The 26,661-nt window shown below is 40.8% G+C and overlaps 1 protein-coding gene across 2 annotated transcripts in view; it reads left to right on the forward strand.

The window, feature by feature from the left end:
• Nucleotides 1–26,661, forward strand: part of znf469 (zinc finger protein 469) — a 114,099-nt gene that overhangs the window by 31,186 nt on the left and 56,252 nt on the right. Inside the window, exon 2 of one of the 2 annotated variants that reach the window (XM_026311169.2) lies at nt 3,527–3,576. The gene's annotated coding sequence lies outside the window, so the exon portion shown is untranslated. Of the gene's footprint in view, nt 1–3,526; nt 3,577–23,056; nt 23,188–26,661 lie in introns of those variants that run through there. The other variant, XM_026311170.2, reaches the window with a different exon arrangement.

The following is a 26,661-nucleotide window of genomic DNA, read 5'->3' on the forward strand; positions in this document are numbered from 1 at the left end:
TTATACTACTCTAAATTTATCCTGAAATCAAATAGGTCTGGTATTGTGCTCATGGACAGCTGGTTCTCAAGGATGGTGAAAATCTCCCCACCTAGCTAGTCAGCATCCCAGCTTCATTCATGACAAACTGCAACAGAAACACTGTGACATGCCTGGACGAGATGTAGCTGCCATAGTTGACATAGTTGCCTAAGTTGTTTTAGGTCCACAAAAAGAATGGCAACACTTACAATAATTTACATACTTCTTTGATGAGTGTGGAAAAGTTAACAGCTTCCAGCCACCACAGCTTCTGTAAGGACTGAAAGGTGTTTTGTTATAGGCCTTTACTGTGACTTTGAGTGGTAACATAAGCACAGGTGGAATTAATCACATTTAATGATGGTTCCAGTCCATTGCAGTGTCCCAGATAGCCATGACAGTGAGCCAGCATGGACACATCCAGGACCCTGACACTGAAGCACCTACATGAAGAACAGCCTTTACTAATTCTATTTGTCATACCTGTGCTTTTCCTGCTATGACATGTCAGCATGTTTGCTGTGGAAAAGGCATAATTCCGTTGTGGTGGAAAATCCTGCTCTTGGAATAATGTCTTTCCACAATAATAAATGTGAGATTCAACATTCATTCTCACCATAATAGGAGTGGCTGTGTTGCTTTGCAGAATCATAAATCTAGTACAACAAATGAAACAAAGAAGAGTAATTAGACTCTTATGAATAGAGCGGTTATCCAAATCTTCTTTGCATGATATCAGCTGAGTAAAAAAACGTGCAGCTGTTACACAGCCTGTTGATGTGTATATTTTTTCTTTTTTTTGCCTGGGTCCTACATCTGTGCTCAGCCGTGAACTCCGAGAGTCCCCCCAGCTCTCACTTTGACTGATTAGATTGAGTTTAACACTATTTGGCCTTCACAGTGCAGCCGCACTCCAGCAGGGCTTTCCTCTGCTGAATTCAATGAGAAATGTTTACCTTTTCACTCTCACCATGCTGCTGTGCTCCCAGAGCATGATGGTATTGGGCATGAGTTGCAAGTGCTTAGCTGTGTGCATATTCAGATAAAAACTCAAAAGAAGAAGTGCAAAGATGTAATATTAAATGAAATATACGTGCAAACAATCGTTACATTTAAAATGACTGTGTGTCTCTGTGTGTTGTTTTACCTTCCACTGCCATGATGGTTATAATTCATATGGAACCTCTGGTATGTGATACAATATGTGGCACAGATGTTGAAGGTCTTTCAAACTTGAACAAACTCATTTCTCATGTCTTACTGTGTGTGTAGGTGTTTGGCTTTGAATTTGAATTCAAGTTTTCTTTTAATTAAAAAATAACATCAGTACCTCATTGCTTATTGTTTATTTTGTGTGTGTGCTATGATTTAGGATAGTGTGTAACGGACTAAATTCAGCACTTGTACAACTGGGTGCTAAACAACGTTATCTGTAAAGCTTCTACACTGGCTTCTCATGTGTATCTTGTTTTTCATGGACAGAGTTGGGCTTTTTGTTTAGGAGATGATTAACTTAGCCACAACCTTTTGCTTGATTCCCATTGAGATAAATATATATATAATAAAGATATAAACGCATAAATATACAATCTGTGCGTGCCTCTGTGTCTATGTGTGTATACACGTGTACGACTGTCTGCCTTTGATGTTTCTAAATCTGTATGAATGCCTCCACTTTGACCATTTGGTCTTAGTAAGCATCCTGCGTTGGTGGATGATCAACTCTTTGGTGAGTCTCATGGGGGGTTGATGATGTAGCTATGTGACTCATGGGAAGAATGCAGTGTGATACCCAGTCTTAGTCAGCAATCATTGACGAAATCTGCAGGGTTGCTGAGCTCCCCTACACTCAGCAATGGAATCTGAAGTGCATTACCACTGCGAATGCACACATTCATGCACACATTCATGCACACATTCATGCACACATTCATACACACATTCATACACACATTCATACACACATTCATACACACTGGCTGGTAAAAATACGTTGTTTTGCAAGTTCCCTGAGACATAACACGTATCAGTACATTACTCACCGTCCCCTCTCAGCAGACATTTGTTCTTTTTGGCCCTTCTTTTTTTTTTTTTTTTTTTTTTTTTTAATCCTCCTTAACTTTGTCCAGGTTGAGGCCACATGTGCACTGGCGGCACTTTGAACCTGTGTACGATTAAGACTGTCTGTCTGGCTGGATTCTTCTGAAAACAGGACATGGCACTGCTGGGGCATCAGACTGTTTCTGCTCTTTAAAAGAAGCTTTTTTTCCCCTACCAAGACACTCAGTCTCTTATTGTGAGGTGAAACATGAATGGACTTCCAGACAATAAGCTTTGTCAAATAGTGATAGCTGCTAATTTGAAACAGTGGGGGGTTAGGCTGGTTAATAATGAATTAGCGCCATTTATTCCAGTTATTCCCACCACCATGTTAGATTACAAACAGCACACCATCGTTTTTATGAGGCTCTGCCTTGCATTAATTTGAACAATAAAATATTTCTAAATATATTGCTTTGTTTTGGTCTTCAGACAGCATGAAATGTGACTGATACCACCTGCCATGAAAGCATAAGCCCACTTCGTCTATGACTAATCAATTCTGAGAGGCTTTCTGTTTTAATTCTGAAAGTTTTGCTTTCTTCTGAGGCCTTGCCAGGTTCTTCACTTACACTCTTGTGATGGAAACACCACTAGTGAAAACTCTTCTGTTTTCCTGGAAGCTCTGCTGTTTTCCTATGTCTTCGACAGATACGTTTTTTCTGCTGTATTTTGTGTCTTTTTTTTCCTTCAAGGCAACTTCCAAGTTATTACTGCACTGTAAAATGCACTATAGCTGTGTTTCTTCTTCTTTGTTTGCTATTTATTTTCTCTCTCATCTCTATATTTAGTCTTACTGTTTTTATTCTAGTTTCTAATACATATTGTTTTTAATGTTAGTGTCTGTTTTTGCCACTGTGAAGTGTTTTGTATTGCTTCTGTGTTTGAAACAGGCTATATAAAGTTTTCTTGTTTTAACTACTTTCTGGTAGGAATGGATTTATTTTTACTATAGATCTCAGTCTGTGTGTCTTCTGTGTACTGTCAGCTGCAAATGGCTGAAAATGTCCTCTTGATATAGTAATCCCACCTTTAACCAAGTTGCCAGGCAAACACACCAAGAAATAGCTGAGCTTCTCTGTTTAATTCTTCCAGGATGTGAACAAAGGCCTGTGGTGGTAAGCCTCTCATAGTTTTAGGGAGAATAAACAGTGAACAAGCAGTGAAGAAATAAATAAAACTGTAATAAAAGCTCTATAGAGGAAGTTTTAATTATGCACTGGTTGTTATTTTTCTATTCCCAACTGAAAGTGGAAGAGTGCTCTCATATCAAAGGCAATCCAATCATAAAAGGAAAACAAAAATGTAGATGTCAGAAAATAATCCTCTGATTCCTTTTCCAAAACCACAGATTGACGTTTCATGACATATATTTACCATGGTCTTCTCTCTCTTTTGTTTGTAGGTTGCAGGTCCTTTCAAACAGCATTTGACTGACATATGACAGCATCAGCAGTAAGTGCAGCACACACCTGGTCTCTTTTAAGTTTATAACAACTGCTGGATAAAAGAAACACTACATACTTTATGACAGTAGGTGGAATAGTGTGTCACGGGGCACTGAACAGTATAACAGTTGGCATATGTTTTTAATTTTTAAATGTATTTCTAGTTATGAGATTTCCCAGTTCTTTGATATAAAAGTCCCATGGATGAAATTTTGCCTATATCTTTTCCTCTACTTCTCCCACCCGTTAACGCCCATCCCAGACCACAGCCAATAGGGGATAATGCATGGTTGATGCTTTTCCCCTCCCTGAGAAATGTAAATCTTGTTTTTCTCTGCTGACCACCATGCTCCCAGGAAAAGACAACAGTCTTCCAAATGACACGGCTGTAGACTTCCGATTACAGCCCTGTCACTTACTCTACCAACGTGTAAACATATGATGAAGACAGAGAGAGAGACAGAGCGAGAGGGATGGAAGGAGATGTGCTGGGGTGCATGGGCTGCTCTTTGTTTGTCTCCAGACGTCAGACCTTTGGTTAGTGCTGACATAAAACAGTTAGACCGACATGATGCATTTAGTTAAGATGTCTCAGCGCGCAAGCTCTTTTAGTTTTCAGTGACTATAAAACACTAGACATAACTAATTTCATCATAACAACATGTTGTCAAGTTCCCTTCCACATTTTTTTCCTTTTCTTTATCCTTTATCATCTTGTTAAAAGTGACAGGAACAACATCTCAAGCTGTAATTAAACAATTACAGCTGATTCCTGTGACAGCTGAGATGTGTAATCACTTTTTCTCTCTTAGTCACATCAGTGCAGCACCTCCTTTAAAAGATGTGTAAAAGACATTTTAAATGAGACAGTCCTGAAGTATGGCCATCCAGATGATTATTATAATAGTTTCAGCCATCCACAGCATCTTTGTGATCCTGTGGCCTGTGAGAAGACAGTCTTAGTGCTGGCTTCATTTTGGCCTCCTGACCAAAAGTGTGATAATTTTAGACTCAAGTCTCTCACATGGTCTGCAGCAAAGACGGCATTTGGAAATAAACTTGGAATTTAGCTTAATTGCAGTTTACAGATTTAGGAGTGGCAGTGTTCTTTTCTTTATTTTCTTGCATAAATAGAGAGTGACTGGAGGCCAAAGACATGAGGTTTCAAAGCCACAAAAGAGGTTAAAGAACGTCAGAGGCAGTGAGGACACTTTTGAGCCTGGCCTCTCAGCTCTCCCTAAGCCTTAACCATGCTCTGTCCCTAATATGAGCTCAGGTTTATTATTCCACTTAGGCTATTAGATCTGTGCTGTAAAACTCGGCGGCTAGTTTTTAACTGCTTTTTGCACAGCCAAGTTACAGTGTTTTCTTTTTTCAGATACCAATTTTTGTTGTAGGTGGTGTGAAGGGGGGTTCAATTGGGAATTTTCCCCGTTTTTTGTTCAGCTGGATTTTAACAGCAAATGAATCGTCCTCTGAGGTCCTTAAACTTTGACAGCTTCTCTGCACACTCTGTTTGCTTCCAGATATTTCCCATTACCTCATTACCATTATATGTAATTTATCCCCATAATTTCATAAATCTTTTTAATCTTTTTATCTAATCCTTTCCATTTTACAAAAAACTGACTTCCTTACCTGATAAAGTCCTTTTTTCCTGTTTGTTAGTATCTGTGTGATGACAATACATAAATAACACTCGGAGCCTGTCAAGAATAGCGTGATATTAAAATGATATCATGGAATTGTTGCTGAGATTTAGCAAACAGGCAGGACGAGATGTAATAGATGTGTTTCAGGTGGGCTACCATGGGACAGGACATAAACTGCAAACCAGTTCAAGCGTCAAGTTTCCCTGCAGCCTGGTCTGGTGTGAATGATCGAGTATCTGGGCCTCCCTCATGGTCGGGCTTGCTCAGCTGACGTCAATTATAGCAAGACAGACCTACCAGTGAAACCAACACTCTTCAGCATTTGTACCCTTTTAGTATAACAATGAAAATCTTTACACATGCAAAAGGACACACACAAATATGTGTGCACACTCACATGCATGCACACAATGCATTTTGGAAGGAGGGTTTCTGCAGCCGCAAGATAAAAGGCCCTTTCTGGAGACAAATGATTAGAAAAATGGCACTTAATAGCATGTTCTTTTGGAAAATATGCCATCCCAACTGCGCTATGTCCATGTTAGCCAGACATCATTACTGCTTCAACCCTGGAAAAATAGTCGCTCGAAAGAGGAAGTAAATCAAACTCGACATGGGACACACAGAATCTCATTTCAGAATAGAGGTCGGCAGACGGGGGCGGCTCACTGGGAAGAATAAATACGGATTCAAGGAATGAGACCTTGGGTTTTGAAATAGGATAAAGATGTAAGCTTCTGAATAGGGTCCCAAAGGATCAAAATATAAGACAATGTATGATTTGGGGTTGAGTGATGCAGGAAGTAATGGTGAGTGGCAGGGACCTATGGAAAAATGTGTTTAGTACAAAAACAGGAAGAATGGGTTGAAGTATAGAAAGAATGAATAGTGGGTGGAAATGATTCATTTCACTTACTGTAGGTCAGCTGATAATGTCATGGGTGGGTTAGTGCACTTATTTGCATGATTCAAACAGAAATCTTTGATTAGGACAAAGCTCTTCATATGCAGGTGTGGATGAGTCATTTAACTATTTTACTCCAGTTCAACTTGTTCTCAGTGTTCACAGACATTTTTTCACTGTTCCATTTATTTACTGACTGATGAATAATTCATGTTTGTTTACATCTCCGTCATGCTTAAACTCAAATTTGGCTGAAGCAGGAGAATGATGTATCCTGCTGTTTGTGAAACATCAATTTATTCACCTCAATTAACTAATGATGGACCAAAGCTGTACATAATCTAACCTAGGTTCCATAACAACCCCCTTTTGCTGTGAATTACAGTCACATTCAACTAATTTACACTAGGGATTTATGTTCCCTGGAAATGTCATAGGTCAAAGTTTGAGGTCAATGGCTGAGGGTATATGCATTTCACCACTCCCTGTCACGTGCCTTAAGTTGGGTATTTAACCAATACCCTGACCCCTCCCTGACCTAAATCACATGTTTCAAACTGTGTCCATGTGTCCAATCATCCCTTCACTTCCCCTAACCAAGCACTTTATGATGCCTAAATATACCAATAATATGACGAGAGCTATGCAAGCAGCTTTGTGATGTTGCATTTAGCTATAGCAGCATTTTAAGCTGACTAAATCAATCAATTAACATTTAGTTATATAGCCCTTTACAACACTCAAAAGTGCTTTCCAAAAGAGCAAATAAAACAATAAAAACAGAATCATAAGACTATAATAAAAACGTAAAATGGTAAACAATAAAATGCATAACAATGCCCCAACATTACACTAAAGACAGACATTAAAAGACAGTCTGAACAAATACATTTTAAGGCTAGATTTAAAAAGGCCCAGGGCAGTGATGGTGCGCTAACACAAGATTGCTAATATGTATGTTTAGTATGTCTAATATTTTCTAATTGGTTCTAAACAAAAAGTGTTTCTGGGTTTTTGTTTGTTTGTTTGTTTTGTGTTATACATGAAGGGATCACTAACATCATCCCCTACCTGTGAGTATTACAAATGTTTATACAAAATTTCATTTCTATCTTTAGTATAAAGCCACCAGTGTGAACCATGTGATGGTGCTAGAGGAAAAGTCAGTACCAATTTATTGACATCACTGACAATATATATATATTTTCTATATATCTATATATATATAGATATATAGATATATAGAAAAGTGAAAATCCTATTCACTAGCTTGCAGACCTGAGGAGTAGGACCCAGTTTCATGACCTGACATGCTGACACGCCAGTCTAATGTGTGTTGGTGACAGACAAATGGTTCAGTAATGTAAGGTGTGGCTCTCTTACCTAGGTCACGCTGTGAAGCACCTAAGAATTCAAAGTAATCAATCATTTGCACTTTCTCTTTTCTGAACTGTGACAGAGATGAATACATCACTTTGCCATAAAAAAATTCAACAATGTAATAAGTTTCAAAATTTTCAAGGAATAATCCAGTTTTGAGGATTAAGAGTTTTAATTGCTTTCCCAAATTCTTTATTTACATGTGGCTCTGTTTATCTTTATTATTGAAAGTAAGATGTTTAATCATGTATTGCCTTTACTGTGCATTTAATTCTTTTTCAGGAAACTTATTAGGTAATGAAAGCACATGTTTTCTAAATATCCTAAATTTGGCAGAAGTTTGATTTGGTGAAACATTTTACTGTACATATTTAAGATCGGACAGTTGCAGGTTCCAACGGAGTTCAAGCATTTTACCTATCCCAGCCAATCTTCCCTAAATCCCATTTAGTTCCTATAGAAAACAGACAAGATGTTTTTAATACTACTTTGCTGAGATTTTGCAGAAATCCATGAGGATGATGTTCAGGTAATTTTTGTGTGTGTAACCTTTTTCACAAGTTCTCTCAGTGCAAGAATATGAATTATATGAGCTTTAAGGAAACCAAGCCAATAGTTGTCGTTACATCCTTGGAATAGAGCTTCATGGGGATATTATATGTGAGCACAAATCCAGCTTTTTGCTCATGTGTACAATAACCTCCATAGCTACATATGTTTTAAAGAAAGCCCAGCCCATGATTAAAGATAATTGTAGCCTGATTGAGGAAGGTGTATCACTGAGATGACCCCCTGACTCTGCTCTTACTCTCATGCTAACCATAACCCCCAGCACAATACTTCCACAGTATTTTTCAGAGCAGGAAGTTAACTGAAACGGCATAGTTTTAAACCAAGGGTTAATCTTTGGCCGTAAACTTAAACAGGTAAATTATAGATCTCCAAAATTATAGTCTTTATGCAGCTTTGATTTTATGAACTGCAAGATGACCACAATGAGTAATACAGCAATGAGATCTGTGTTTCAGTGAGGTGAACGTAGCCCTGGATTCAAAGGTTAGTACATTTGTAGAGGAATATAATGATTACCTTGACACATTATTGATTTTAGAGCAAATATTTGAATGAATGTCATCAAACCTATGCTATATAAGTTCTCAGGCCCAGTAACTTGAAATGAGCCACTCAAATTCAGTATAAGCCCTTTCAAGACTGTTCAGAAGTTACTGTAAACCCACACTGCAAACGTCTAACCACTAAAATGTCATAGCACATTTTCAGTATCTCCTGTCTGAATATGCCCATTGGTAATTGTTGATGTGTTTTATAAGTAGAAGATGGAAAACCATGTAATGGCAGTATGAAATTTATGTCTGTTTTTATATGAATGCCAGTTTCCATAGGGAATGTGCAAAAAAAAAAAAAAAAAAGGTAAGCAGAAGCTGGGATGTCAACTGTGTATTTGGTCAGATTTTATTGGTAAGAAATCTGTAAAATAAAGCTGCAGATAACATTTAGACAAATATTGTATGACTGTGCCAGTTTCATATTTCTGGCCAAGACCTTTGAAGGTTTTGGAAGTATATTAAGTTTCTGTGGCTTCCCACTTTATCCTAGTTTAAAGTGCAGACAGAGAGACCGCATGTGTTGAAAATGATCTATTATAGGCATAACTATCAATTTAACTATTAATTTCAATTCATTTATAGCTTTACGGCACAGGAACACTAAAGGAGCATGCCTTTACAATATTGCCTTTAAAATACTGTTGTTACTACTAAATGTGTGTCAACAACATTTTGACATCAACAATATCTGTGACATTGTCTTAATTTAGTTTAGTTCTGTGGTTAGGTCATTTATCTTTTTTGATTCAGAGAACAATATTGTGACCAGTTGGGGATTAGCTGCTCTAAGTTTGCAGTTACTTAAAGTTTTATTTTTACTCTTAAGCAATTGATTGTGTTGGAAGTACTGAGATCTGCCCATGTTGATATATAATAATTAATTTTTAAATAATTTGTCAGTTAAGAAGACATTCAACCCTGCAGGCTTTCCTTTCCTTTCCCTGTTTTTTGCTGTAACTCAATTCCTCAGATGCCACAATAGCAATAACACCATCAACCCCAAACTAGGGCTTGTTGAGTTACTTCTCTTTACCAGAGTTTTGCCCTCAGTCACTCCATATTGCATTCAGTTATGACCATTTTCTGCACGTCATCCATATAGAGAGACAACCGCAGATACAATACACACACACACACACACACCTTCACAATTACTAACAGAGGCTCATTGTACTGTCCATGCTTTCAGAAAATGAAAGAATTACGTGTAACAGCAAAAGCTCATGATTTGTCAAACAAAAACACTCATCAGGTCGCTCTTTTGTCCTCTCTACTATTCCCCCTCAAGTGCTGTGATGACAACTAAAGGTAGAGGTTAAAAAATGAATGTTTTTAATGGACTCTGTGGAGAAACAATGCGAAAAAAGAAAAGATTTGTTTTTGTAGCGAAAGTAAATGAATCTATATAAAAATATGGCAGAATGAAGGTTCCAAACAAAGGCAAGTATTTGATTTGAACTGCTTTTTTAGGATATTTAACTATGTCATCACACACAGCCTTATTCTTTTAGAGTAAGTAAGTAAGTAAGTAAAGAACTATTCATGAACATTCGTTGGCACCTTGTGAGTAGAGCAGCTGGGAATGGATGCAATTTTAGAAAGAAATTTCATTGGTTTTTACATTTGCATCAATAAAATCCAAACTATTTGATTATTAAATTTTTCTGCAAGTATTTAAAAATGTGCCCGGCTCAAAAAAATTGATATTTTAATTCCTCCTAAACTAGACGAACTTTACATTTGTTGCATGTGCACTGTGGGTGAGCACAACAAACATGGCAGAAGTTGAGTGTGTATACACACTGCTTTCTGCTGCTCACTGGAGAGTTAGCCTACTTGTTGCTTAAGAGTGTTACTTTAGCACATAGTTTTTCATTTTGCACTTAATTGTTCTCGTGAATCTAGAGCATCCTTAATTTACTGAGGCAGGTATAATTAAAGTGTACAGTACTGTAAACTTAGAAAGAGAACACTTATACATGCCACTATCAGTGTATCAGCCTCATATCAGAGATGCCCAACTCTAATATATACACATACTCACATAGTGAGTATATGAAGTTATATCAGAAAATATCATCAGAAAACTAATATAGATCACAGAAAACCTTCCTTGTAGAAATATGAGAGTTTGTTGCCCTGAGAGTGAGTTCCTCAGCTGTGGAGTACACTTTCTTTTAGTAGCATATTGGTGTTTAGGGATAGCTAATAAGCTGAAATCAGAGCAGTGTAGAGGCTCATATGCTCATATGGCACCAGTATGTGATGTGAACTAGGACCATGTAGGTAGGACCAAGACCAACCCTTTCATCTTTCGAACCATGCCAGTAGTCTGAAGCCAAGCATGTATATTTTTTATTTTGCAACTGGTTCCTGGGGCAACATGATAACATGAACTTTCTTGCATTAATTTGTTCAGATGCACCACTGCTGAAATCATTCTCAAGCCTGATATTCTCCATATGGAGAAAATGTCTTGATAAAAGGATGACATCATGTCAGCAGATTTTACAAATGATTGCTTTGTGACTCATTTACCCAAAGTGTTGTAATTATTGCTCAATTTCACCATCACTGTGTTTTAAACTAAATGGTCCCAACAATTAAACATGTCCCATTAGAGACCAGAAAGGGGATGCATCACACAAATAAGCCAAGTTGCAGTCATTCAGTCAGTCACTGTATTATTCACTCTGTTTTCTCTAATGTGCCTTGAACTCAGAACCATTATATAACCCCAGATGATTGTCTGGCGGCTCTGCTCATCTGTAACGTGTTCGTGGGTCCGGCCGGCATACCCACCCGAGCATGCCGGTAGGCCTTTGATCTCCCTTCCCTCAAAAGGGTGAGCCCCTTTAAGCTTGTCCAGGCAGGACGCATCTAGCTGGATGTCCTCCAGGTCTGATGAGGAATGGAATGCTACTGATCTAATTTGCTGGGTCTGTGCAAACAGATTGTCACCCCAAGGATAAGCTATGACACTTGTGTTGGTCTCACAGGTAGAGATGGCAGCATGAGCCGTTGTGTACTAGAAGGTCAGGTATTGTCTCCATTTGTAAGCACCCAGTCCTAAGGAATGCCAGTGGCTGCCAACACCAGACGGCCTTTACTTGACTTATAGTAACTCACTCCAAAAGCAGATGAGTCCTTACTCTATATCTGTGCCATTTGCTACACAGGGAAAGGTTCATGCTTTATATATATTATTTTGAGCATGCTATCATTTGGATTTGGCAGTTTTTATTTATTGAAAAAGTTAAGACATAACTTGATAAGACATTTGTGATATACAGTGGTTTCAGAAAATACACATAAATTGAAATTGCTATTTTTGCCCAGCAGTCTACCCTTAGTAACCCACAATGACAAAGCAAAAACACCTTTTTACCAAATTTTGCAAATCTTTCATTTACAAAAGTATTCAGATCCCTAATTCAGCACTTTGCAGAACCCCATCTGGCAGAAAATATTCCTTTAAGACATCTAGGGTAGACCACTAAAAGCTCTGGCAGCCTATTCCACTCGTTCTGGCATATTCTCTCAGGCTCTTGTCAGATTGGATGGGAAGCAGCTATGAAGTGAAATTTCAGTTTATGATTTTTAAATTAGCAAAACATAAAACCATATCATGTCATCCTTAGTTAAGTAAGCTGATGGGTTCAAATTGCCATTATATCTATTTAAAATTAAATCTACAAAAACATCTGCATAAGCGAAGGTGTCTGAATCCTGAAACCACCATATTTAGCTGTGCTGATGGATGTTTACATAGTAGTTGGCCTATCATATAAGAGGAAGTGGATGTTTTTTAGGAGCCACCTCACTGGTGGCACCATACAAATATGCAAAGGCTTATCACATGTATATACTTTTGTATCCGTTTTACATCTGTAGTGTATGTGTGCACATATTTTCACAGGCTATGTGATCCACGGGATAAAGGGCAGTAAAATACTGTGTTGGCTTTACTGTGTTATGCTCTTGTCGTGAGTCTCAGTGAGAGGAGGTTGGCTTGACTCTTGTTTTGGATAATTGTACACTGCTGAAGTCTGTGGTCCCCTTCACTGTCTCCCTGTGGCCTAGGCTGCAAGAGCCATATTTAGGTTGCACGTCCTCCTCATCCTCTCCTGTCTCATCCCCATCCTGTCTGACACACCCCCATAACAGACCAGAGGGCAGATAAAAGGACAGCAAGTGGTCCTGGGGACATAGTGTAGGGGTTTAAGGAGATGGTTAAGTTACTTAAGTTACTCCAAGACTTCTGACTTTTTGTTACTGTTGAAAATCTTTGTTTTGGACCTTTTTCTTACTTCTTAGGGAATTTATGAAACCAAAAATATTTTGCTACATGGTGCTGTACTAGTGTTATTTTATTTTTGCAGGTTGTGCTCCATTTCTCTGTGGGATTACAGTTTATAAAATGAGAGTAATTTGTGCATGAGATGGTGCAACAAATGTTCTGTGTTTCGAATTTTCATTAAATCACAATGAAAGAAAAAAAAAACAAAAAACTAAAGATAACCATGTACCTTTGTATCTTTAGTTTTTCCTTTCACTTTAGGACAAGACAGGAAATGCAGTGCAATCTGAGCTGGAGATGCATTATTTTGAAGCTTCAGACCAGTCTATGGGATTGAAGCTGAAGTAGTCTAGTTATGCTGGTTACTACCAAGGCCCAGTAGTATTGAGGTAGATGGGAACTTGAGTGTGGAAGATGCCCACAGAGCAATATCTGGTGGTTCAGGTTTTCCTTGGTCAGGATTCTGGATATGAAAACTCAAAAAAACAGGTTACAATAAAAGCACCTCCAACTGATAAGTCACATTAAATGTCCTCAGAGGGAAACTTGGTACAAAACAGGGTTTCTCACACTGGGGTAACTTGACTCAGAAAAATCCCCTTGAATTGGTAATTTGTCAACAGAAAACTAGAGGTCAAGGTGTGCTTAGAGTTTTTAAATCCTTAGCTTTTTAAAAAAAAAAAAAAAAAAAAATTTCTCCAATCATGAAACAAGAAGCAAAGACATAGCTCGACATGGTACTCTTGGTCTTTAACTTGGTACAATCAAAATCCTCGAGTAAAAACATTTATTCCATGAACAAAAAGAATTTACTTAATTTGCCATGGCAGAACAAGGTGAGAGGGTCTGGTGAGCGGCAGCTTTCACAGACCAGGTCACATGGAACAGATCGATGCAGGAAAAACCAGTAAGTCACAGGCAGAAAGGGTGAAGGGTTCACAGACAATCTGGCAGTTTGTCTGTGGCTGGGAGAGGGTATATAACTGAGCAGAGGAGAGAACACAGGTGAAATCAATTTCCAGGGTTGCTGATGAGGTATCCCTGGGGGAAAAATTCCGGAGCCGTTCAGGAGGACAGCCTCTCAAGCAGGCGTGGGTCTGAGGTTGTTCAGGTGAACGGCCCCTTAGGCAAGCATGGTTTAAGCAGATTGGGAGGATGGCCTCTCAGGCATTTTGGAGTCAATACAGCCATGATATTGGTGGAACCAGTCAACCCACAGACAAAGCTGCAGTTGCAGTGGTGTTGACAGAGCTGACTGACCCATTGGGACAAGGATCAGGCTCAGGTGATGTAGCGGCCTCAGCAGGATCAGGAACAGCAGTGGTGTCAGAGCTGGCTGACCCATTGGCATGACTGCGGGCATAGGTCAGAGGCTGTTCGACTGGCTTCCTAGTGCTGGACTCCAGCTCGGGTTCTGACTCCGAGGGATGTGGTTCCAGTGTCTGTGGGAACTCTGACTAGCAATAGAGACTCAAGCTTTTTCACATTCCATAACTAATGAGGTGGTTAATGATAGCGTCGTGGTCATGTGAGGCAGGATGTCTTCACAATTATTAGGCAGGAATAGTAACACTTCGTCATAGGGATTCACAAGCAGAGATGACTTCAGCATAATTGTCTTGATTCTGGGCAGCTCCTCCAAAGATCTAATATTTGAGCCTTCAAACTCTCTTCTGGTGTGTCAGAGGCCTTGATCGGTTGACCTGTGGGAGTGTGAGACTGGGCGACTGGCTGTGAAATTGCAGGATGGAGAGGCTGCCTGGGAGACTGGAAGCTGTGACTGTGAGCTTGACTTGAAAGAGACTGGAAAATTGGTGCAAATGACTGGTGGGATCATGGGAACTGGACCAGGCTGTGACTCAAGAGGCAGCGACTGACTGGGGCTCTGGTTGGTACTCTGACTTCGATGAGAAGGTAGGAAGCACCAGTTGTTGGTTCCAAGGTAGCCTCCTCTGACCCAGTCCTCCTCGTTTGATTGCAAGGCGGGTTCCCGACTGGATTCTGTGAGGAAGTCCTCTTTGTCGAGTGATTCCCTGTTGGAATCCTCCAGGTCGGAGTCACTGAAGTCCTGTTCTTCTGGCTGGACTGGATTACTGGACTGGATTGTATAGCAGGTGGGGATTTTGACTTGGAACCTAATCCTTTGAGGTGTTTTCTTCCCAAGATCTCTCAGGGGAATAGCCAGGCAGGTCCCTAGAAAAGAATTATCTGGAAGATGACAACCAAAGCTCATAATCAGCACATGTGTTAGGTCATCCAAGAATTCCTCTGGGTCGTAGTCATCTTCCAAATAATCATTTGAATAATTTTCAGCAGAATCTCTCTCATCATACTTTCAGGCTTGGTTGCAAAAATAGGTGGGGAGATCTATTTGGTCAATGGTTTGATCAGGAGACCTCTCAGAAACTGAAGTGTCATAAGGAGGATCTATGACGAGGTGTCTTAACGTAGAAAAGAATTTTAATTATTTCCTTTGTGACAAGAAACTGAATGCAGTGAATGGGTGACCAGTCTATGGGATTGAAGCCAAAGTAATCTTTGTTTATGCTGGTTACTGCCAAGGCCTGGTAGTATCGAGGTAGTTGAGGCAGATGGGAAGTTGAGTCCGGAAGATGCCCACAGAGCAATATCTGATGGTTCGGGTTTTCCTTGGTCAGAGGATCCTGGATATCTGATATGAAAACTCAGAAAAACCGGAGGTTAGAATAACAAAAGCTCCTCCAACTGATAAGTCACATTAAATGTCCTCAGAGGGAAACTCAGCACAAAACAGGTTTTCTCACATTGGGGTAACTTGACTCTCAGAAAAATCCCCTTGAATCTGTAATTTCTCAACAGAAAACTAGAAATAAAAAGAACTTTCTCCAATCATGAAACAAGAAGCAAAGGTACATAGCTTGGCGTGATATTCCTGGTCTTTAACTTGATACAATCAAAATCCTCTTGAGTAAAAACATTTCTTCCATGAACAAAAAGATAATTTACTTAACTTGCCATGGCAGAACAAGGTGAGAGGGCCTGGTGATCAGCAGCTTTCACAGACCAGGTCACGTGGAACAGATCGATGTAGGCAAAAGTAAGTCACAGGCAGAAAGGGTGAAGGGTTCACAGACAATCTGACAGTTTGGCTGTGGCTGGGAGAGGGTATATAACTGAGCAGAGGAGAGAACACAGGTGAAATCAATTATATAATCAAATGAGAGTAGACAGTAAGAAACCAGATCCTGTATGGTCCTTCAAATTAAGAGCATGAAGCTGGAAGTAAAGTTGCCGATCATCACAACTATCTGTTAACTATTGACTACTATTTTGCTGGAAAAAATAAAACAAAACAAACTGGTTTATACAAAATGTCAACAAGGCAAAAGTGTTTCTAGCTGTTCTCAACAGCTGTACTTGAAGGGGCAATATGGAATAATGATGAACACTTGTGATTTGTACATATGAAAAGACAAAAACAGTTGTCCAAAATGCAGGTAAAACATTTCTCTTATAAAAGAGATCTGGCTTTTCTCCCCCACCTGTGACTCTTTACTCTTTACTGCGCGTCTCTTCACACTGAGCAGGAAAGACCTCTTTAATCATTCTTTCACTGCTAAGAGACAGCAGTACTCCATAGGCTGCTTCTTTTAATAACATTTCCATTACAGATATAGTGACAGGTGTGTATTACAAAAGATCCATGGGACAGGAGTTCTTTCTTGCTCTTTGGTGATAACAGATAAGACATACATACATTACTCATGCACAGATCTCCAGCTTTTGGCAAAGTGACTGTTTGGACTCATACTTACTATTCTACCCACTGTTCTCTTGATTCTGAACCGTTTCAGGTCATTTATATGTCAAAAAGATGGATAAAGAAGTCTCTGTCTAACGATGTGGTGTGTGCTGTAGTGTGATCATGCGTGGATGCGTCATTGCTTGCATCAACTCATATTCTTGTCTCCTGCGGCAAATGATAATAAAGGCAGGTGTTGCTGCAAACAGGGACTCGTGGGAGCACTCGTGATTTCTCTTGCTCAATCTGCTTTTCCTGTGCTCGTCTTCTCGCTCACATCCATATGCACTTTAACACAAATACCCCTTCCACTTTGCCTTTCAGTTTAGGCACCCTGCAAAGAATGTATCACCACTGGGCTTGGATTTCACTCATTATCTGCTGAACTCACCCATGTAACCAACATGCATGTTTCATAGCTAGAGGGCTGCATCTCTTTTTTGTTTTTCTTATCATTTTGTGGCTCCTTTTTTCCTTTTTTGACAAATATGCATTGACCCTGCTAGGAGTTTTTTACATTTTAATCTGACAGTACCTGTATGAACTGATGGGTCTGACATCGCTGACATAGCAGTTTCGAGTCATATTTCATTAATGTCCCAGCCACGTCAATTTTTTGCAGCTTCTTATGTGTATTCCAAGAGCATTTTCTCCAATGTATTGCCTACTAAGAGATTATAGCGATCATAGTGATGATGGTTAGCACTGTTTTCTCATAGCAAGCAAGAAGGTTCTGAGTTTGAAGCTGCCATCCAACCAGACCTTTCTGTGTGGTGTTAACTCATGAATTATTTAACTGGTCACTCTAAATTGTCAGTGTGGATATGAGTATGAATGTTTGTCTCTATGTGTCAGCCTTGTGACAGTCTGGTTCCCTGTCCAGGGCGAATCCTGCCTTTCGCCCAGTGTCAGCTGGGATTGGCTCCAGCTCTAACAGGATAGTCTGTAAAATAAGTGTTGTAACTAATGGATAGATGGGTTTATAGTGGGTTAATACTAATTTTTTAGTATTGACCAAATTGACCAAATTGAGCTAGCACTATTAAATTCTGTGGCCTGTAGAAAAATATAGAAAGCAAAATTAAAATACAGATATTGTATACTTTCAAGGTGTATGGCAGCCCCAAATGTTCAGATACAGCCCTAAGCCTTTTTTCCAATACTGCAAAATGATTATCTGTATCATTCTATCAACTCCACATCAATTGACAGCTTTCATGCACACTGACAGTCTTTAAGTTTAGCAAATAACCTTGAGCCAGAAGCAACATTGTCAGACATTTATAGAATACTTGTTACCCTGAACAACAACATTGCATTACAAATTTGTTGAGCTTCCTAGCCAACACACCTGAATTACAAGAGTAATAATTAATGCTAGCACTAAGTTAACCTCATGTTAACTTAGTCAAGTCCCGCCTGTAAGTTGGATGTGGTTGATCTTGTGTCTTTTATCTTTTGTCAGCACTTTTTTTACAGGATGCAGTTTTGCTGTTAAGCCTAAGGGTTTTGAATTTTCTGCATCCAAAAGCTACAACATCTGGCATCGATCCCACCACCAACATGTTGAATGTGTTTTATTTCGGCGCCACATGTCACACGCGTTGCGCAGATGCAGATGCGTTAAAAGATTACAGAGGGATTTAAAAACCAAACTTTCCTCCTACAGAAATGTTTGATGCCTTACCAATCTTTGAGAGACTCTCAATGCCCATGAGTCATTATTTATAAGATCACGTCAAACCTTGAGTCAATCAAGGACAAGCTGCAAGTGAAGTCCAAAGGCTACTTATGTAAAATTCAAATGTGTTACGAGCACACGTTGCCAACTGAAGTGCTGATCTCTGGAGAAATACCGCTAGACAAGTGCTGTACAAAGGTGCACTAGATGGTCTGAGTGTTAAGCTAATTTTTTTCAGGCACTAAGGGATCAAATGTGACTCAAACTGTGAGGTTGGGGAAAAAAACCAAACAATATTTGTTATGACACTAAAGTTTATAAAATCACCAACATGGAACAGGATAGATCAGTTCATTTTCCAGTGATCTTACTTCATTGCCTTTACAAGAATGTATTTCTGACCTGTGCCATTGTGCAGCAGAACTTACTGGTGATGACTAAATTATTGTAGTTTTGCAAAAGTTTCCAAACCACAGCTAAGTGAACTGAAAAACCCACTATTTTCCTTGTTTTCCGATCACCACCGTCATCCCTTATATTTCCTGTTATCCCCCCTGTAGATGCTCGTAAACTCTGCTCCTAACTGGAATTGGGATACAGTGTGTGTGTGTGTGTGTGTGTATGTGTGCACCATTGCTCATCATATTCAGGCCAACAGTATCTCTTACTTAAATTGTCTGGGACCACATACAGCATAGTAAATAATGATGTGCTTCAAGATAATTGCAATGGACACTATCAGATTAGGTCAGTGTCTCCCCCACCCTACAACCACACAGATGTGCATGTCTGTGATTGCATCCAAACTCCACTGGAATTTATGTTAAAGATTGTAATTCATAAAAAAACTGTAAATTCTAATTGAACAAACCACAAAAAATACACACCAGCTTCATCTCTTCAGTGAGAAGCTAAGAAATAAGCATTTTTAGACACGGAGAACACTGTGGTCTCTCCTCATTACCCACCATTGTACTGGTGAAGCTGAGGGCGATTTATCATATTTATCAGCATATTTTCTTGTCTTTGCTTTCGGAGCTGTGCTTTGTGTTGAAGACTCATCCTCTGCTGTAACTTTAGATTTAGCTGGGAGTCCTCTCACTTTTTATACCCACTGGACACACTTTGACTTTGCAAATGCATTTACAGACATGCAAGCGAATACAATTACACAAACTCATGAAGACATATTGTGCATGCAGACATGGGGATTCTGCCCGAAATATGTGAACAGTTGTTAGGTCTTACCACATTAGGATCCCTGACAAGGCTCAATTCATCTTTTGAAATTTTGCTCAATGAGAGAGCGAGAGATGGGAATGTTTTAAACCAGACCAGTGGGAATTGGGATACTGTGGGTGGGTTAGGGATGACCATACTGCAGAAAGAGGAAGTTGTGCCAAATTCTCAAAGACTACACGATGACTCATAGGTCAAGGCCCCTTTGCCTGTAAACAGGATTTTTCTCATAATTTGAGTGCTGAATCACATGCTGCCCCCGTACATTCTGCTCTGCTTTTCTGTTATTATCTCCACCAGTTTGATTCAAGTAATACTAATCTCTCAGGGAGTATGCTGAGAGATGGGAAGAGAAGCAAGAGAAATTAAGTAAAGATAATAAAGTTATCAATGTTAACTGCTAGTTATCATTGCAGTCAGGACAGAGGGAGTTAGGCACCTTGAGGTTGTGGCTGAGGGTTTTTGTAATAGTGTTTTTGATAAAGCTGGGTCAAGATGATGATTTTGATCATTGAAATGGTTGCTTCCCTATAAAATGGTCTTCCAGTGTAAATCTTTGATCTCCCACAGTGCTGCAAAGTGTTGTGAAAGCTTTTGCATGTTAAGCTCACGGTTAGGGTGTCAGCACCGCTCTGGGTTATCTCTTGCTCAGGTTACAAGATGACCAAAGAGTTGGACTGGATATACCATCCTCTGCTTGACCCTGTTACTTTTCTCTCTACGGTTGAAAGTTAAGACTACATCACTTTCTGTATGCATGCTTTTCCTGGCTTTATGCGTGATAACTTGCCTTAAATGTGCAATAAAATTTTGTGCCACATTTCTTTTTTATTTTTATTTGTACTCTTTTTCCATCAACAAAGCCACAACCCCGGAGGAGACTCCCAGAAGGTTTGCCATTTTACAGACGCGCTCTCGGCTCAATAAGCATAGTGCATTCCTCACATTCTGGAAAGACAGTGTCAAGGCTATTAAAATCTTAATGTGAAAGATATGTGTGTGTGTGTGTGTGTGTGTGTGTGTGTGCGTGTGCGTGTGCGTGTGCGTGTGTACACAATGTTACTTGCAATGGTCAGATATCCATGAACTAACAGGAAGACACAGGGGTAAGGAACATAACCAAGGTTGTTTATTGCGGGGTAAGAACAGGAATCAACAGCAAAACCAGGAAACAGGCACAGGTAAACTTAGGAGTTCTTTGGGAGTCAAGGTCCGTGTCTTCGCTACGAGATCGGACGGAGACTGGAGTGTGGGAATTGTATATATACCAGAGGGAGAGTTCAGATGAGGTTCAGGTGAGGGACTTGGGCACAGGTGAGACGAATTGAGGTGATTGCCTGGGGGAAAACCTGGCAGAACCGTAACAGTACCCCCCTCTCCACGGCCAACTCCTGGGGGCCGAACCCCCTCCTGAGGACTGGGGACCATGGAGACCGTGTGGAGACTGGAGACTGGAGACCGTGTGGAGACTGGGGACCGTGTGGAGACTGGGGACCGTATGGAGACTGGGGACCGTATGAAGACTGGGAACCGTGGAGACCGTGTGGGACGGCATCTACTGCGGAGGCGGTGGTTCCGGAGACCGCGACAGCGGAGGTTGACGCTGCGGAGGCGGCGGCTCCGGGGGCCGTGGAAGAGGCAGCTGCCGTAGTGGGGGCGGAGACTCAGGACGCTCTGGCGACGCTGGAGACCCAGGGGACGCTGGAGACCCAGGGGACGCCGAAGACCCAGGGGACGCAGGAAACTCAGGGGACGCTGGAGACCCAGGGGACGCAGAAGACCCATGGGATGCAGGAAACTCAGGGGACGCTGGAAACTCAGGGGACGCTGGAAACTCTGGCTGCTGGAGAAACTCGGGCTCTGGCTCTGGCTGCTGGAGAAACTTGGGCTCTGGCTCTGGCTGCTGGAGAAACTCGGGCTCGGACTGCTGGGGAGACTCTGGCTCGGACTGCTGGAGAGACTCTGGCTCGGACTGCTGGGGAGACTCTGGCTCGGACTGCTGGGGAGACTCTGGCTCGGACTGCTGGGGAGACTCTGGCTCTGGTTGCTGAGGAGACTCTGGCTCTGGTTGCTGAGGAGGCTCTGGCTGCTCCCCTTTAGTTTTATGGCGACGTCGGCATGGAGTCACCCGGGGACTAGATTCAGGTGGTTGGGCAGAAAGACGCCGAGGGAGCTGTGGACCGTGGTTGCTGCTGCCGGAACGGCCGGGGAAACCGCCGCAGGGACGGCAGGGGACACCGCTGTTGACAGGACAGAGGAAAGCAATGCGACCACGGCAGGTGAAGCGGGCACTCAGGTGCCTCTGGTGGTGCTGGGAGAGACGGCCGTGGGGACTGACAAGGGACTCCTGGAGGCAAGCGATCCCATGCCTATCGTACAGTTGGGGTCCGATCTTCTGTAACGTTCACAGGCAGACACAGGGGTAAGGAACATAACCAAGGTTGTTTATTGCGGGATAAGAACAGGAATCAAGAGCAAAACCAGGAAACAGGCACAGGTAAACTTAGGAGTTCTTTGGGAGTCAAGGTCCGTGTCTTCGCTACGAGATCGGACGGAGACTGGAGTGTGGGGATTGTATATATACCAGAGGGAGAGTTCAGATGAGGTGCAGGTGAGGGACTTGGGCACAGGTGAGACGAATTGAGGTGATTGCCAGGGGGGAAAACCTGGCAGAACCGTAACACTAACCTTTGTAAAATCCTCTATTAAATACCTTCAGTAGACCGTAGATTTAGAGTCTCAGTGTAACAGTTCCTGAAAACAGACTACACTTGAATCATTATGGACAGCAAACCCCAAAATTCCTTTGTTTGCCTTACAGTAAGATCCCCTCTACATACACTACATACACACACTTTAGTAATAGCAGGTGTGTCTCACTCGTCACACAGCTGCATACCAGAGCATGAGAGTAGGGTACTGTAAGGATTGTGCATGTGTGTGTGTGAGTGTGTGTCTGTGTATGAGTGAGAGAGAGAGAGAGAGAGAGAGAGAGAGAGGGGCAGAAAAAGAAGGAGAGCAGATTCAAGCAAATTTAGATAAACAGTGACAGACTGCAGTACAGTGGGAAGTAGTGAAGAATATTTTTGTGAGTGGAAGAAGCATAGAAAGAAAGAAAGCAAACATTTAAAAAGACAGAGCCATTGATTTACTGATGCCTAAGAAGGCAAAATGGTTTTAGGAAAACTTTAAAAGAGTGGAAAAAGGAATGGAAGAGAAAAGAGCCTGGTAGAAAGAAAAATCAGTGGAAAGAGAGCATTGGTGAGAAAGTTAACATTTGAGTGGAGCAAAGTGCTCTAATCTTTTCTCTCCTGAGGGTGTTTTCTGGAAGTATTTCTCATCAGTCTGGGCAAGATTCATTTGTCCCTCTATCCTTCCCTCCCTCCTCCTTTTTCCTTCTGCCTTGGTTCACTGCAGTTGAGCGTAACTAGAGCCATGCAATGACTACAGGTTAAGAAGTGACTGAGAAAGGGAGAAACTAGAAGATCAAGGAGTGGAGAGATTGACCCACGCCTCACACACTGAAGTTTGGAGTCCCTGTGTAGCCCACAAAGGTGAGGTGAGGAGATAATATCTTACTAGTCTGTGTGTATTTGTGTGTATATGTAAACTTGTCTATGGGTGAGAATGCAGTCATGACTTTCGTTGAATTAGAGCATGGAGCAAACAGCTGCAGGGCAGTGGGTCTGTTTAAGTAGTTTTCTCTGAGTCCACCTCAGTGAAGGCTGCTATTCATGTTTTTGGTGTACAAAGCATCCTCATGTCAGTGAGCAGACTTTGAAGTGTGTGAGACAGGTTTTCCTTCCTCAGATCACACTTTGGTGTATGTGTGACTCACTCTGCAGATCAGCGCAAAAGACACAGTGTCTCTCTGCATGCTGATACACATGCACTGTATATATCTCCATGTGTGTTTGTTTTTTATTTCACTTTGTTCTGAGAGATCCATGAACAAAAAGTAATCTGATCCAATATAGACTGTGCTCACATCAAATTGTCATATATTTTTTTAATGTTTCTATTTGCAGCAGATATTAAATGTTATGACAATGATGAGTAGCAGTAAAAGATTGACGTAAAAGGGTCTCTGTCCAATTTCCAAGCATGCAGGCACTATAATATACTTTACAATGCAGATACAGTAAATAGGTGCAAAGGTGGTATTTTTATTGTAAAACCTATATAATAAAAGGCAAAAGGTTGCCTTTTTGTCACACATTCAACCTCAGATTGAATTAACTGTTTATTGTGGTTATCCTGCTTCCAACCTACCGCTGACAGTTCAGAGCTAAAATTTTCCAGGGTGTGACTGAAGGACCCTAAGGGTGGGGCTCAGGTAGAGCAGGTAGAAAGGTCACTGAAAAATATTGAGATTCCATCCTCAGACCTGCTTTAGCAGTAAATACATGCAGCCCTAATCCTGCATGCCCCCACCCAACCTCTGTTTCCTGCCCTCCCACCAGGCACTCCACTTCCCCTCTCCACACCCATTTTATCCCCTCTGCCCTGCGAGAGGAACCTGCTCAGTCATGCCAGCCTGCCTCCTTGTACCAGCCTAACTACCACACTCATTTAAAAGGTGGAAAATCATCCTCACGGCTGCCAGGTGTGGCATTCCCCCTGTGAGAGTAATGCTGTACTTTGCAGGTGTGCCATCATCATGTCTGAGTGAAGGGGACAACAATATTACAGTATGTGAGTGTGACCTAGTCTAAGGAGGCTTTGTTTTCCAAATCTTTAAGTTAGCAACACAAACTGAGCAGGCACCATATGTTTTTTCTTGATTATCTATGTGCAAATGACATAGTTTCCTTCAGTCTTCGAGATAATTATCTTAGGTTTCTATGTTCCACTCACAAGTGCAGGTATGTATGTGCATTTATGACAGATTGAGCAGCACCAGAAGAGACTATAAACTGTGTTGTTGTATTCACAACGGCATACATAAATGTGCATATAGCACATGCAACTATGTGTCTTTCAGAGTATGCAGTGCAGATTCTCATCTCTCTAGCATCCATATAAAAGAGACTGACTGTCTCAATCAGAATGACAGTGGGCACAATTGCCACAAGTCACAGGACAAAGTTGCCCGAATTTGTCAGTCAGCGATCAGAATCACATGCTCATCATCAAGGGACTAGCCAGATATTCCTTTGAAACTTTTATAGGTGAACTGATTGATTTATGAGATTGGAGGCAGCAGTGAAGTCAGGTATTCAGGTGTATAATTGATTCAAGTTAAAGGTGCCAGACATGTTCCATGGAGAACAATAGAATGCACGAGAGATGTTTCACATAAAGTTAGCATGCACTAGAAACGTTGGTTTAGATGAACTCAAGCGGCAGTCTCTGTCCAGCTGTATGACAGCAGTGCTGGCTTGGTATGGTAGAGTTCTTCAATGGCCCAGTAAATGCTGCTGGAATGAAAAGTGCTGCAGACTTTTCACCTCATGTTACCTCTCTTTTTTCCCCACAGTCCCTCCTGCATGCCTTATAACCTCTATAGATCTGCAAGGTTTTCATTAATCAATTACAATTTGAATGTCTTCTTTCACGTTGTTTGGTACTACATTCCTTTCAGGTTTTTTATAATAAAATTCTTTGAATTTCACTGAATATCAAAGCGCAACCTCTGCAGTATACTCAGTGTACCTTATATCCTGTAGCAGTCAGTACAATGACCATTTGTCAAACTGCCAATTTGGACTTGATGTGTTTTTAATTTTAAAGGCAAGTTAAGTTCAGGAAATATCTTCCAAGCATAGTACATACCATCCTCTTGCATCTGTATGTGCATGTAGAGATGTATACATAGAGCAAGACACACAGTGCATTCTCATATAGAGGAAAGCCAACACATGCAAGCCCCCACTTGCTCCACTGCATTTATCTATGCATGCAATATTAGGATAACTCAGTATGCCTTCTGGGATTAAAATTGTCAAACATCGAATAAAACCTTAGATAAAGATGCAGTGACATGAAAAACATTTCAGAGACACAATGAAGATGTTCCCTAAATACTCCTGTAGGATTTTCACTGTGTTGTCAAAATGCAGCAAAGTGCAGACCATGTCCATGGGATCACTTAAATAAGACAAAGTGGAAATATCTCCCCCCTTGGGGCATGGGAATGAACCAAGAAACTGTTCATCAAAATCTGGGCTTGCAAGTTCTTGCCTATAAGAATGAATTATTGTATTGATTAAAGCATGCCAGGTGTCATGTTGCATGTAGGCACTGGCTTTTTACAATATAAATAATTGAATACACAATAATACATTACTGTGAAATATTAGCAGTCAGGCAGTGAAATATTGCTTGATTTAATTTTTCACTGCTAATATGACTGACTTGTGTGTAATGCTGTATAACAGCTTTGTCCTACAGTCACACCCCAAGTGTGTCGTGGAACCAGGATTTTGAAGGATAAACAACTGTAGGTAATTTAGCCTACTGGATGTTAAAGCATGGGCACTGGGCAGCAGGTTCTGTGTTTGCTGTGGCATCTTACACTTCATCTTAGATCCTGGCAGAGTCAAACACTGGATGTTTGTTTCTGTTTTCTTACTGATGGACATCAGAGCATCAAGCTCTAGTAAACTGCAGGAAATAAGAAACAAATGGGATAAGAGCCCACAGACGAAGCTGAAGTACGCCAAATCATGACTAAACACCACAAAGTCACACATAGACCCAGCTCAGCATTTCTTCCTAAATTCCTCTGAGCAAAAGATGTGAACATATTTCCATTTCAAGTCAAGTTCTTGCTGCCTAATTCTATTTAACAAGCATTTTATATGAACACTTAATACCCTCATGTTTTATTTGCTGTTGATGCCAACCTCAGCTTTTATGAATTGAGCATTTCATTGTGCATGGACTGAAGTTTACTAACCTGTGTGCAAAGTGTTGCTTTTTATACATGGCCTGAGTTTGTTCCCATTTTTTTCCTCTTTCAAGCTCTTACCAACCTGTTTATAAATCTCACCTAGTAATCTTCCTTTTGAGTTGTTGCTGCTGGG

Source organism: Mastacembelus armatus, chromosome 6 (genome assembly GCF_900324485.2).
Source record: "Mastacembelus armatus chromosome 6, fMasArm1.2, whole genome shotgun sequence".
NCBI lineage: Eukaryota > Metazoa > Chordata > Actinopteri > Synbranchiformes > Mastacembelidae > Mastacembelus > Mastacembelus armatus.